This window comes from Cupressus sempervirens, chromosome 7, assembly GCF_028749045.1.
Source record: "Cupressus sempervirens isolate cs-2001-9-10 chromosome 7, ASM2874904v1, whole genome shotgun sequence".
Lineage (NCBI taxonomy): Eukaryota > Viridiplantae > Streptophyta > Pinopsida > Cupressales > Cupressaceae > Cupressus > Cupressus sempervirens.
Window position 1 is genome coordinate 891,302,857 of NC_143124.1, and position 13,205 is coordinate 891,316,061.

General features: G+C 32.8%; 1 pseudogene across 1 annotated transcript; it reads left to right on the top strand.

Annotated features, from left to right (window-relative positions):
• Positions 1-3,288: 3,288 nt before the first annotated feature.
• LOC149550360 (L-lactate dehydrogenase B pseudogene) lies at positions 3,289-5,592 on the top strand (annotated as a pseudogene). The gene has a single exon (XR_016354196.1). The product of XR_016354196.1 is annotated as an L-lactate dehydrogenase B pseudogene (transcript).
• Positions 5,593-13,205: the final 7,613 nt, after the last annotated feature.

Below are 13,205 nucleotides of genomic sequence, written 5' to 3' on the forward strand. Positions count from 1 at the left end.
TCTCCTATACCCCCCTCTTTCTCTCACACATGCTCCCATACCCTTCTCTCTCTCTCTCACACACACACACACACACACACTCCCATTCCCTACTCTCTCTCTCTCTCTCTCTCTCTCCTCTCTCTCTCTCCCTCTCTCCCACCCCCCCATACTCTCTCTCTTTCTCACCCCCTACTGTCTCTACCATCCCGTACTCTCTCTCTCACACTCCCATCCCCCCTTCTGTCTCTCTATGTCCCCTTCCCCCACTCCTACTCTCTCTCTCTCTCTCTCACTCACATTCTCTCTCTCTCTCTCTCTCTCTCTCTCTCTCTCTCTCTCTCTCTCTCTCTCTCTCTCTCTCTCTTTCTCTCTCTCTCTCTCTCTCTCTCTCTCTCTCCCCCCCATCCCCTACAATCATTGTTTTGAGCTAGAAATGCCTTGAACGTGTCTACTTGAGATCATATAGGCCTTGCATATCTTTTAAGGTTAAAAAAACCTCTATTAAATAGATCTTTGCCTATGTAGAAGATTATCAACATCTATGTGTTTGTGCTAGTAAATGGGGAATGTAGGGAGACATAGCCGATGTCGTAGAGGCCAAATTTTCACAAAGAGTTTAACCTACACACCATATTTCAATGATTTTGTTTGGTTATCTCCATGTGTGACTTAGGAACTTAAAAAATATTTTATGAATGCTTTTAAAGAATTCATCATGCACTGAAAGGTGTGAAAATAGTCATTTCAATGCGTCACTTGATATCTATGTAAAAATACTCAAATAATCTTACACTCAATATTACCAATATTTATAAACAAATGTCTAAATAATGATTCACAAATAAACAACATATAAACTAAATAAATTGACTTTTGATAATTTTAAAACTTATTATCAAACTTCTAATTATTATTTTCAATTAATTTAGAATTGATAATTAGAAAATTAAGTATTTTATTATCTACTCTCTTACCTTTTTTCAAAAGAGTAATCGTTGCAAAGACTAAATTTTGTTTTCTTTGAGCTTGGAATGTGTTCACAAGGAAAATTTAAAGTAAATATTATCATAGTATAAGTTGGTATATTTTTAGTTCCTCCCAAGGCAGGAATATTATGCATTCTTGTGAATCCAAATATGACATTAACACTAGCCAATCAAATCCAAGAATTTAAAAGATTATATGAGATTTCAAATGTTTATATCTTTTTCTAATTTTTCATTATTTTATAAACCACATTTTTCATCCATTCCATTGGTCGATACTATTTTTGGTGGGGGAGAAAATTAATTTTCTTCAACAAAAAATACAAATATTTTCTAACAACTTCCTCTTGCATTAATGAATGTATTAATTATAACTTTATCTTTTCCACATTTGTGACAAGTTGATAAGATTTTATTTTTTCAATCATTTTATCCTCCACTTCACACAACATGTCTAATCAATATTAATTATCACAATCTATTAAATATTTTTAATTTCTTATTTTAAATATATTTATTATTAGTTTTACATTGATGTTTATTTTTGATTGTTTGAATTTCTAATTTTTTTTTAAACTTTGCTTTTTTAACAAAAGTAGTTAAATTATTACTATTATTTTACTTTTATAAAAATAAATTAAATAATATTATTTTTTAATTATATTTTATAATAGTGTTTGTAATATGTATAATTGATAAGTGTTACAATTTTTAAATTATATTATTTATTATTATTATTAATATTTTTTATTTAAACAATTTATCATTTAGTTTAAATATATTTAAAACTTAAATATATATTTTAATATTAAATTAATAATTATATTTTATATCAAAAAACATACTAAATAAATAACCACAAAATAAAAATAATTCAATTCTAAAAGATATATAAATTATTATTAGGTTTTTATAAACTATGTATTGAAATTAAATAATTATATTTTATTTCTTATTTATTACATCATCTTTATTCATCAACATCAAATTTATATGTATTACATCTATTTATTATATATATATATATATATATATATATATATATATATATATATATATATATATATATAATTTCATAATTAAAAATTACTTAATTTTATGAAAAGTTTGGAGATACAAAACATTAAATAGTAAACCTTTTCTAATTGTGTAAAATTAAACAATTAGTTTTACTTATAAAATATTTTTATATTTCAATACATTTCATTTTTTCTTATAGAAATGTGAGTTTTAATATAAAAATTAAATTCTTAGTTTCATTAACTAAAATATAATATATTTTAATTCTTTATTATAACCATGATTTTATTTTGACAATTTGTTTTATTAAGAAAAAAAATTATATTTAATTCTCTCTCTCTCACACACAACTTATGTTGGTATCACTCTATCTTACTATTTTATCTATCTTCCTCTTCCTCCTCTATATTATTTATCATTTTTTCCTCTGCATATATGTTTATGTTGATATTGTTGTATACTGCTATTTATCTCTATCTATATCTCTATCTTAGTTTTTGTTCAGTGCTAATGATTAAAAATAGTGTGAGTTCCATTTGATAATCAAGATGAGAATAATAGATAGTTGGGGAGTTATTCCAACTACTTATGGTTGTCTAGTAGCATGCATGGTATGCTTAAAAATATAATGTGATACTCCAAATACTTCATCACTTCTTCAAGTTCTATAATTCAAATATTGGTATGGATATCTTTCCTCATTGCACATAATTTAAGTTGTCAATATAGAAGGTGCAAATTTGTCTAAAGCATATGTATTGATCATAGTATGATATTAAGTACTTAGTATCATATTGGGGACTTTGGCCTTTTATTCTTGCGCTTAAATGCCCAAAGATATAATAATGTAGCACGAGAACTTAACAACAAAATATGAGCTATCCTATCATATCATAAGCGCATTTCTAGGACGAGAATTTAACAACAACATATGAGCAATCCTATCATATCATAAGCGCATTTCTAGGACGAGAATTTAACAACAACATATGAGCAATCCTATCAGATCACAAGTGCATTTCTAGGCAAAAATTAATGCATTCATAATGTTAATTTAGATTCTAACTCATCTACACCTCTATAACCATTATGCGGAACTATGACGCATTGCGTCTCTTGTTTAAAATGAAGTCAAATTTCTGAAAATGTCTCAAATTTGAAGTTTAAAACGTAATTCTTAGCAAGAAAGACAGTTTTTGTAAAAACAAGTTGCGTATATCCAAACTGAAGTTAAATTTTTAAAAACAAATTCCAAATGTTGCTCATAAATGTTCCGGGGGTAAGAATCACGTTTTAGTGCACGTTGAAAGCTGCAGATTCGTTTCTTGGAACAATTTTTGTTTTTGTCGATCGTCAAACATACGCTGAGTGCCATGTCACACATGAAGGACACACACAGAAGACTTCAATGGCGTCGAAGTTTCCTACCCAACCATTCCCCACTACCGTTGAATTGGTTCTCCAAGTATGAAACTTGACCAAGTATTTCTCCGCCTAAATCCCTCAAACACTCATTCATTACTCGCATCAAAACAGAGTCCAGAAATCAATTAAACATGTCCGTCTCTGCAACCCTCAATCCCATCTCCCCCCTCCATTATCCTCAACAAACATAGCTCAGAAATCGCTCAACAAATCAATCATGTCCATTTCTGCAACTCCCAATATCATTTCCCTCCTTTGCTCCACACAAGTCGCATAAACGCCATTACCCACCACAATACAGAGCTCAGAAATTAATCAATCCCCCAATCATGTCGGTCTTTGCAACCTCCAATTCCATTTCGATGCTCTTCTCTCACCCCCACCCGACAAAACTCCATGCAAAGAAGAATGGCCGAAGATGCGCAATCCTAAACTCAAATTCCCCACTGACCAAAACGCATGAACACCATTACCCACAACAAAACAGAGCTAAAAAATCAAGCAATCCCCCAACTGCGACCCCCAAATCCATTTCTCTCCGCCCAATCCAACTCCATCCCAAAAATAACCTTCTCAGATGCGCAATCCTAAATCCAAATTCCTCAGCCCCCTCTGAATCCCTCTCCCCAAATCAACCCAACCCATTGACAAAACCCATCCATGGAACATCCCCCGCCTCCCCTGCGACCAGAACGGGCAAAATCACAGTCGTAGGAGTGGGAAACGTGGGCATGGCGGTCGCCCAAACAATCCTCACTCAGGATCTCACAGACGATCTGGCCCTCCTCGACATTCAGCCGGACAAACTCCGCGGTGAAATGCTCGATCTGCAGCACGCTGCCGCATTTCTCCCCCGCACGAAGATCACGGCAGACACGGACTATGCCGTCACGGCGGGCTCAGATCTCTGCATCATCACGGCCGGCGCAAGGCAACGGCAGGGGGAATCCCGCCTTGATCTGCTCCACCGGAATTTAGCCCTCTTTCGGTCCATTGTCCCGCAGCTTGTTCATCACAGCCCCGAGGCGCTCCTAATGGTGGTTTCGAATCCCGTGGACATCCTGAGCTACATTACATGGAAGCTTTCGGGGTTGCCGCCGAACAGAATTCTCGGCAGCGGCACGAATCTGGACTCTTCGCGTCTCCGTTTCAGCATTGCCGAGAAGCTCAATGTGAATGCTCAGGACGTTCAGGCGCTCATCGTCGGCGAGCATGGCGACAGCTCCGTGGCGCTCTGGTCTACTGCTGCCATTGGAGGGGTTCCCCTGCTTTCCTTTCTCGAGAGGTCGAAAGTGGGGGACGATTGTTCTTCGTTTCCACTGGATGTTCTTCACCAGGGGGTTATTGATGGGGCTTATGAGGTGATTCGATTGAAGGGCTACACTTCCTGGGCTGTTGGTTATTCTGCTGCTAGCTTGGGGAGGAGTCTGCTGCGGAACCAGAGGAGGATTCATCCTGTTTCTGTCCTAGCTAAGGGGTTTCATGGAATCGAGGAGGAGGTTTTTCTCAGCTTGCCGGCTTTGCTTGGGAGAGGAGGGGTTTTGGGTGTTGCTGAAATTCCCATGACGGATCATGAGAATGAGCGGCTCCTGTGCTCTGCTAAGACGATTTTCCAAGTGCAGAAGCAGCTCGCCATCTGAGATTTTTTTTTTTTTGGGGATTTCCTCTGTTATTTGTCAGTTATGCTTTTGAAGTTTTGGAACATAAATTATGAATTTCATCGCATCATCTATTTGATGATTCTGGATTGATTGTGTAGATGTTTAATAGTGCAAGGATTCCTCTGATATATGTTTTGAAGTTTTGGAACAGAAATTATGGTTATAAAGAGTTCGGATTTGAATCAGTGTCATCAGAATTTCAGTTGCTTCTGGATATGATTGTTATGCCAGGCTCCATGATCTGAATATTCAAGAGTGCAAGTAGATTTAAGTTCATATGATTTTTTTTGTTCTTTTGGTGCGATGGAGAAAAATCTATTAGAATTTGAAGAGCTGGCGCGCAGGAAATGAACTATTTTGACCGTTGGGCGTTCCGCTGTCCTGTCCCGGAGGGGCATCTTTTGACTTTGTGGACGTGAAGTCTTTTATATTTTATCATTGGACTCTTTACAATGACAGAATTTAATGTAGTCTGTACTTTAAGACAATATTTTATTTATCAAAGATATAATTTAGTATAGAGTAATCTATTTTCAATTTTTTTTTTTAATAAAATGTGTTTTTTCTATTATGTATTTATATGAGATTTGATAAATAATGTTGCGGAGAATTTTACTAATTTATTATGGTTATTTATGAGTGAGTATGTCTATTTCAAATTTAGTAACAAAATAATAGTGATTAAATTTATATTGTAAATCAGATCTAGAATGCTAAGTTATATATTGAAATGTACCAATCAAATTGAATTTTAGAGCATACCTTGAAAGTTATCTAATGAAGATTTTGATTGTTGTAAAGAGGCACAAAATAAAGTCTATAACAATAATAAAAATAAAACAAAATGATCAAATATGTAAGAAAGATAGTTGGAGAGTTTGAGGAAGGATAGTATGCAAAGGGTTATAACCTAATCTGGGTAGGGCAATCTAACATTTATGGAAATGCTCGTATGCTTTTGCATGAATCTTAAATGGGTTCAAATGATATACTTTATGGATGATCTTTTTATTTTCCGTACATATCACCCAGAGGACAAGAAAAGGGAATGAGTACTAGGCAAAGCAAATAAGGAGATAAAGCAAAACCAATTTCAAATTTGAAGACTTTTGGCACGATGGTCCATGGAGCAAGGGAAATATGTCTAGTTTGTATTTTAATGGTTTTCCATTAATGGTAAGCAATTGTAGTTTGAAAGGTTTGGGAGTAGAGTTTTTCCCGTTGGTCATGAACATGGGTTTTAGCTGTTTTTTCATAAATTTTTATCTTTTCTATGGAGGTATCATTTTGTTTGATAAAAGGAACATTTTGATGTTCAGGGGTAGAGTTTTAGATGTCTCTATCAAAGTTTATTTGGAGTTTTCATGGGTGGATGATAAAACCACTAGAAACATAAATCATCTGATAATGAAGGAAATTGGTGGAGGCTTTAACAATCAAAGAGTTTAGAGAATTTGATCGCAATTTTGTTAGAGTGTGCCTTAGTTGCTTTAGGCACACTTGCATATGTTGCTTTAATTAATTATGCACATGCTAGAGAATATTCTCATGCATATTATTATGTATAATCAAATGACATGTTTGCACATTCATGCTTTATCTTAAGTTCACTTAGTAAGTCTAAATTTAGCCCACTATAATTTAGTTAGGCTCTAGTTTGCATATTGTACATATCATGCACCTTTGGTTCGCATATCTAGCTCTAGTTTTCTATTTCATATTGAGTTAGTTCTTTTTTAACACTATTGTTTTCGACAAAACTAATGGATCTCTTTGTTGTAATTCATTATGCAATTATGTGATCTTGCGAATTGTAATAATTTTTTCTTTTGAGAAATATAGCAATTTTTCTCGCTACCTTTGTTTGTGGAATGTATTTTTATTTGTTGTTTGATACTAGGTACTTCTATTGCAAGCTTCAACATGGTATTAGAGTGCAATCTCATCAAACACCTCTATATTTAAGGGTTTCTTTTCTCAAGAGCATTATAAGGTCTCCAAGTTTTCCTTCTTTGTCTGAATTGAATTTGGCAATTTTTTTAGAATATTTTGTGACATGACAAAGATCATCAAGTTTTGGCCTATGGTTGTTGGTTCTTTGCCCATAACTTTGGCATATGGGCTCAAAATTGTGAGAAAAAGACATGATTAGAAATGTTGAAAATCTTTTAGAATAACTAAGAGGGGGGTGAATCAGTTATTCAAGGTCCAAATGTACAAATAAAACTTTTCTTATCTTAATGAACCCATAAAACATTCATATTCATGCATGCATCCAAATGAATATATGAATACTTAAAACTTGCAGGTTAGTATCTAATCAAATTGCAGAAATGTAAAGCATGAAACACAACACATTCATCAACACATTTGACACAATGATTTAACATGAAAACACAATTTGGGAAAAACCACCAGTAACATGCTACTCCTTTTCACTCTTCTGAAGTGATGCCCTATGAAAGGTCAACCCTGTTAAAAGTTACAATACACTATTAAATGTGACTCGGTTAAGGGATTTCAATCACCCTGTTAAAAGTGAGCCTTGTTAGAGGACTTTAGGCCATTCACTAGGAATGCCACCCTGTTAAAGGATTTTCCAATGACTATTAGGTCAACCTTAATCTAAAGGATTTACCCTAGACTACTACAATTTTTAGAGAGTAACAGTAGAGCTTTGATTTGATACAACTTACAACTTCACTTGCAGATTACAGATCTTTGTTCAATACTCAATTCTGCTTGACTTTCTAACTCTACAACTTTGATAGCTTGTTCACCCTTCAAGCATTCATCTCCTTAAGCCTTCTCGCTTGGTATGCCATTGCAGACACTTCTCTTGGGTCACTTGATGAAGCAAAACCCTTAATTCCTTCTCCTCCTTAGGTTTTCGCACATGACACCAACCTCTCTAACTCTTTGCTTCATGATCAAACATTCCTATATAAAGGAAATTAGAATATTTTCCCGCTCATTATCCATCATCTAAATTATAGTTTTGGATGGATTAGGTAGGATACAATGTATCTACCCCATATCTTATCTTTTCTAGAAACTTCTCTTAGAATCGATTTGAATTCGCCTAAAAATGGTTTACATCAAATTCTATGCCACCAGCTCATCAATCTTATCTTTCCCCTGGTTCACAAGTTCCAAGAAAACAAACTTGTTGGCTTATATTTGGCGAATCTTCAATCTTTGTCATAATGCAGCAGCTAGACATTATCAATCTTCTGATGCTCGACACATACTACATTACTCGGCATCAACTGGATTTTACTAGTGCTCATCATCTACTGAAATTCACTCGGCATCTACTGTCTTGCTCAACATCCACTAGAATTTTCTTTTGCTCGACCCCAACTAGCTTTCTGCTCGGCTTGCACTAACTTTGCTTGGCACCTACTATCCACTCGGTCAAGCTTGGCAGACAAACTTTATTTAACTTGTTCTTCTAAACTTTCTAAGTGTAGCTAGCCATTTTGTAACCTTAAGTAGATCATCAATACATCATGTTATCACTATCTTAATTGATCCTTGTACTTCATTACATAATCATAACTCAACCTTTTCTCTAGGTGCTTTTGTTACATCTTGTTGATTAAATCCTCCTCATCAATCAACTAAGTGATAGTACTTGAATCATATAAGCAATTATCTTACCAGTAAATAACAGGTTTGACATCAGTGACAAAACAATGATTGAAACACATAATCTTCTTCAACAATCCCCTTCTTAACAATACTCTTTTCAAATGATCTTTTCAATTAGATATCAACAAGAAACTTGATTATGGTGGAAATATAAATCTAGTGGTGGTTTGATTAGATTGTGTACCATTTTTTTTGTGTACCAGGCCTCTAAAGTCAAGGTTATTTTTCACACTTCTAGGACCATAACCAGAGAAAATAAATGAGAGATTTTACGACTCAAATATTTTTGGAAAGCTCTTGTAATTCTCTACATAGATATTTTGTTCTCCTTCTATAGAGTTGAGACTAGGTATACATTTCCCTTGGAATTATTTATTTTGAGGTGTCTTGACTAACCATTTACAAGAGGGTTTGTCTATCTTGTGGTGGGGGTTTCTAGTGTAGAAATTTAGTATGGGCAATTCTACTCTATCTCCTTATCCTTCTTCTTAGTCTAACAAGTCTTGCTCTAAGACAAAGCAGAAAAAGTTAGGTGACCCTAGTAGTTTTTGATGGAGGGTAAGATGTGTAGTTAAACAAGTTTTAGACAAGACTAGAGGTTTTGGAGAAGGCAATGAAGCAATATAATATTTCAAATCCTTAGTCTTCTTTATCAAATATAGCCAAAGGTCATGCATATTAATTTCTTTAGGCACAATTACATATATTTAATTAATTAATTATGTATGTGCTAGATAATATTCTCATGCATAATTAAAGCACATCTTTTCACATTCATGCTCTTGCTTAAGCTCACTTAGTGATTCTAAATTTAGCTCCATGTAATTTAGTTAGGCTCTAGCTAACATATTGTGCAAATCATGCAACTTTAAGTTGCATATCTAGCTCCAATTTTTCTATTTTTGGATTGAGTTAGCTTTATTTTATTTTTATTTTTTTAGTACTATTGTTTTTTATAAAAATAATTGATCTCTTCACTGTAATTCATCCCACAATTATTTGATTGCAAATTATCTTTTTTCTTTTGTTGAATAAAACAATTATTTTCTTACTACCCTTGCTTGTGGAAGGTTTTTTTGTTTGTTATTTGACCATAGGTGCTTGTGTTGGAAAATTCAACACATTTTTCCTAAGTTTGTAAAGCTTATTCTTGGAAATGTGTGTATAGTGTGGTGGAGGATTTAGGATAGAGTGCAAGTTGTAGATTTACTTACATGGAGATTGGTTTGACAATAATTGATCTTTCTTAGGGTTGTTTCTATGAAGTGCTTGAAGGACATTTCAAATTCATGAGTACATTCTTTTGTTGCTTGTGAACATTCTACTAGTAGAGGAGTTTGTGAGAATATAACACTGTTAAAAAGTCATTGTAGATGTTGTTGTACGGTTTGTTTATGGGCAGTACACTTGGGCTTAGTTGAGGAGACAAAGTGTGTTCCGAGGAGGTCTGTTGAAGAGTGTTAGTTTTTTGGATTAGATGTGTTGTTGGAGATGGTTGTTCTTGGACAATGATTTTGTGCCAAATTTGGGGACTAGGATTGTGGATGTAAAGGAGTCATGTGACCATTTATTATTTATAACATTGATTCTAGTAAAGAAGAGAGGCGTATAAAGGCTATGGTGGGATGAGACTTGCGAAATGAATTCATGTGTGAATGTGAGACCAAGTGTAGAGAAGATGTGGATGCTACAAAATGAAGGGGACCAAAATTTGAACCTATAGATTATTTGGTCAATGGACCAGTTTAGTAACTGAAGATGAGACCAATGTGATTAGAGGTGTTCCTCTGCCCTTATTTTTTTTGGTTATTTGTTTAGGACTCAAAAAAATATGTTTAAATATTAATAGTTTTTACACAATCTTAATTTATATGTGTAGTTCATTATCTACTACAACCATGACCTTTTGTAAATGAAAATAAATCTCTCGCTATTAATTCAGGTGCATATATAGTGATTCTATGACCAATGACATTTTTAAACAATGGAATGTTTTGATAGCTAAGTTTTTTTAAAAATAATTATTTGGTCTATCTACAACTATTAGAGAATAGGCAAGTTTGGGTTAATGTTCTTTTAGAGATAGTTTGTTGTTAGATAGATTTATATATACTAAATATTTATCTTATGTCTGCAAATTTTTTTTTACTATTAATAAAAGCATCCTACATATTATTGATTAATAAGATACTAAGTGATTACCATTAAAATTTATTATTACTTATAGTCACTTTGATTATAAGATAAACACAAATTTACATTATAATATTTATACACACCTCTTAATCTAGTAGGTTTGTACACAAGTTTAATGAATTTTTTTTCTTATCAATCCACATATTATACTATATGGATGATATACAAAAATACAAAATTGATTCAAATAGTAAACTTACAGTATCATTTATATTGAAACTAATTAGGAGACCCTTGATGTTTCCTCGAGAGTAGTAACTATGCACTATAAATATTTTATAAAATGAATATTTAAAATATTAAAATAAGCAAGTTTGGATTTATACATAGTACATTTTATTATATTGAATTAGAAAGTAAAGTCATTGAGTTAAAAAAATAGAAAAAACTTAAATTAAATTAATATTCAATATGATTAGGGAAAGTTGAGTTTGTCTTTTAGACTATCATTATGTGTATCATATCAACAAATTATCAAGATAACCATAAAAAGTTAGTTCCCGTCAAAGGCAGGGTACTATTGTATCCATTATTATTATTTCAATTAGTTTTGAACTAATGAATGCATATAATTAATTCTTTTTACCAAAACTAGTCTAAGTTCAACTTTTAACTATATGATTATAAAATTATTATTTTTCTTCTTTCTTATGGGTTTCAGTGAGTAGAAAAATCACTTTTTGTACAAAAAGAGCAAATTTTTTATGTGATTGCTTTATTAAATATATTGTTGATTTTTACATACATGGTAATATAACCGAATTCAATGTTGCATGGTTATCCACACATGGATCATCCAAGTATAATTATTAGTGATTGTCTTCTAAAATAATTTCCTTACCACAATTACCATTATTAAGCCCGACAAAGTAGTATTCATTGAGTATCATAGTTAAAAAGATTGACAATTGTGTTAAAACCCTCCCACCTCCCACAACTTTTAAATGATAGCCCCAAGTTTGCAACATACAATTATTTCTTGTCTACCTAACAAATAATTAAGAAGAAAAAATCAATACACATGTAGCAAGCTAAAAAAACTCATTATTAAATCTTCTATGTTTGCCCAAAAATCCCACCATTACCAAATAATGGAAAAACAATAAAATATATCAAAAAAATGTATACCATGTAACTATTTTAGGGTTTTACATCACTACTATAAAATGTTTAAGTCAACAACATGATCTTTTGCTATTTGCTATGTTTGTTAGCATTATATATATGCTACATTATTTAATAGTATAGATAGATAGATAGATAGAGCTACATTACTTAATGGTAATATATTTGTACATTTTAAAATATATTATATACTATTTATTTTTAATTTAAAGATAATTATATGTAAATAAATATAGTATAAATATTATATAAACTCTAAAATAATAATATAGATAATATATTGATTAAAATTATTCATTAGAATTGTTAATAGTTTCAAATTTATTATGAAACTTATATGTGTGTGTGTATGTGTCATTTAATGTTTATTGTTGATTTTATTTTATTATTATCACTAAACACTTTTGAATAGAGTTTAGTACCAGTGAGAGCACATTTTTAGGAGGCTCGTCCTCATTTTTTATTGTTGTTTCTTGTTGGCCTATTACAAACTCCTTGTGTGCCACATTGTCCCTCCCCTTCATTTAGAAACCCTTATCTCTCCATTCTCGTCATCAACATCACATCTTATTTCTCTAATTGCTTGGCTTGATGGAACCCCTTATGTTTCCAGTGTCACACCTTGTATCTCCTTCAATGAAGAACTCCTTATGACTCCCAGTATGTCCCATCACTATACTTCATCACTCTATACTTTGTCCCCTTGCAACTCCACACACAATGTGTGTCGTGCATTTGTGCATCAACAACTATAGAGGAGGGTTTTGTTCTTGACTTCCACACCCAACATTGTCGACAGTAGGAAGACTACAAATATCACCAATTGGACCCTTGAATAATTCTACATCAACACCTTTGGATCCCACACCTTCAACCAATATCATGTGCGGGGTATCTAGACCTGCAAAACATGGGGGAAGGTTCAACCTCATGACTATCCACTCAATGGGCTCCTAACTTTGTCATTAGGCTACAAGGTGAACCCATGTTTATTGTTGAATATTAATCTCTCATATATCTCACCACAATAAATATCAAATTATGATCAAAATCTCTATTTAAATATCCCATTACTCCAATTAAATAATATAACTTCGAGTATCCAAAATAATTGGATCGTTTAGAGGGAAGAAATGCACTCTTCTAGGGTTTTGGG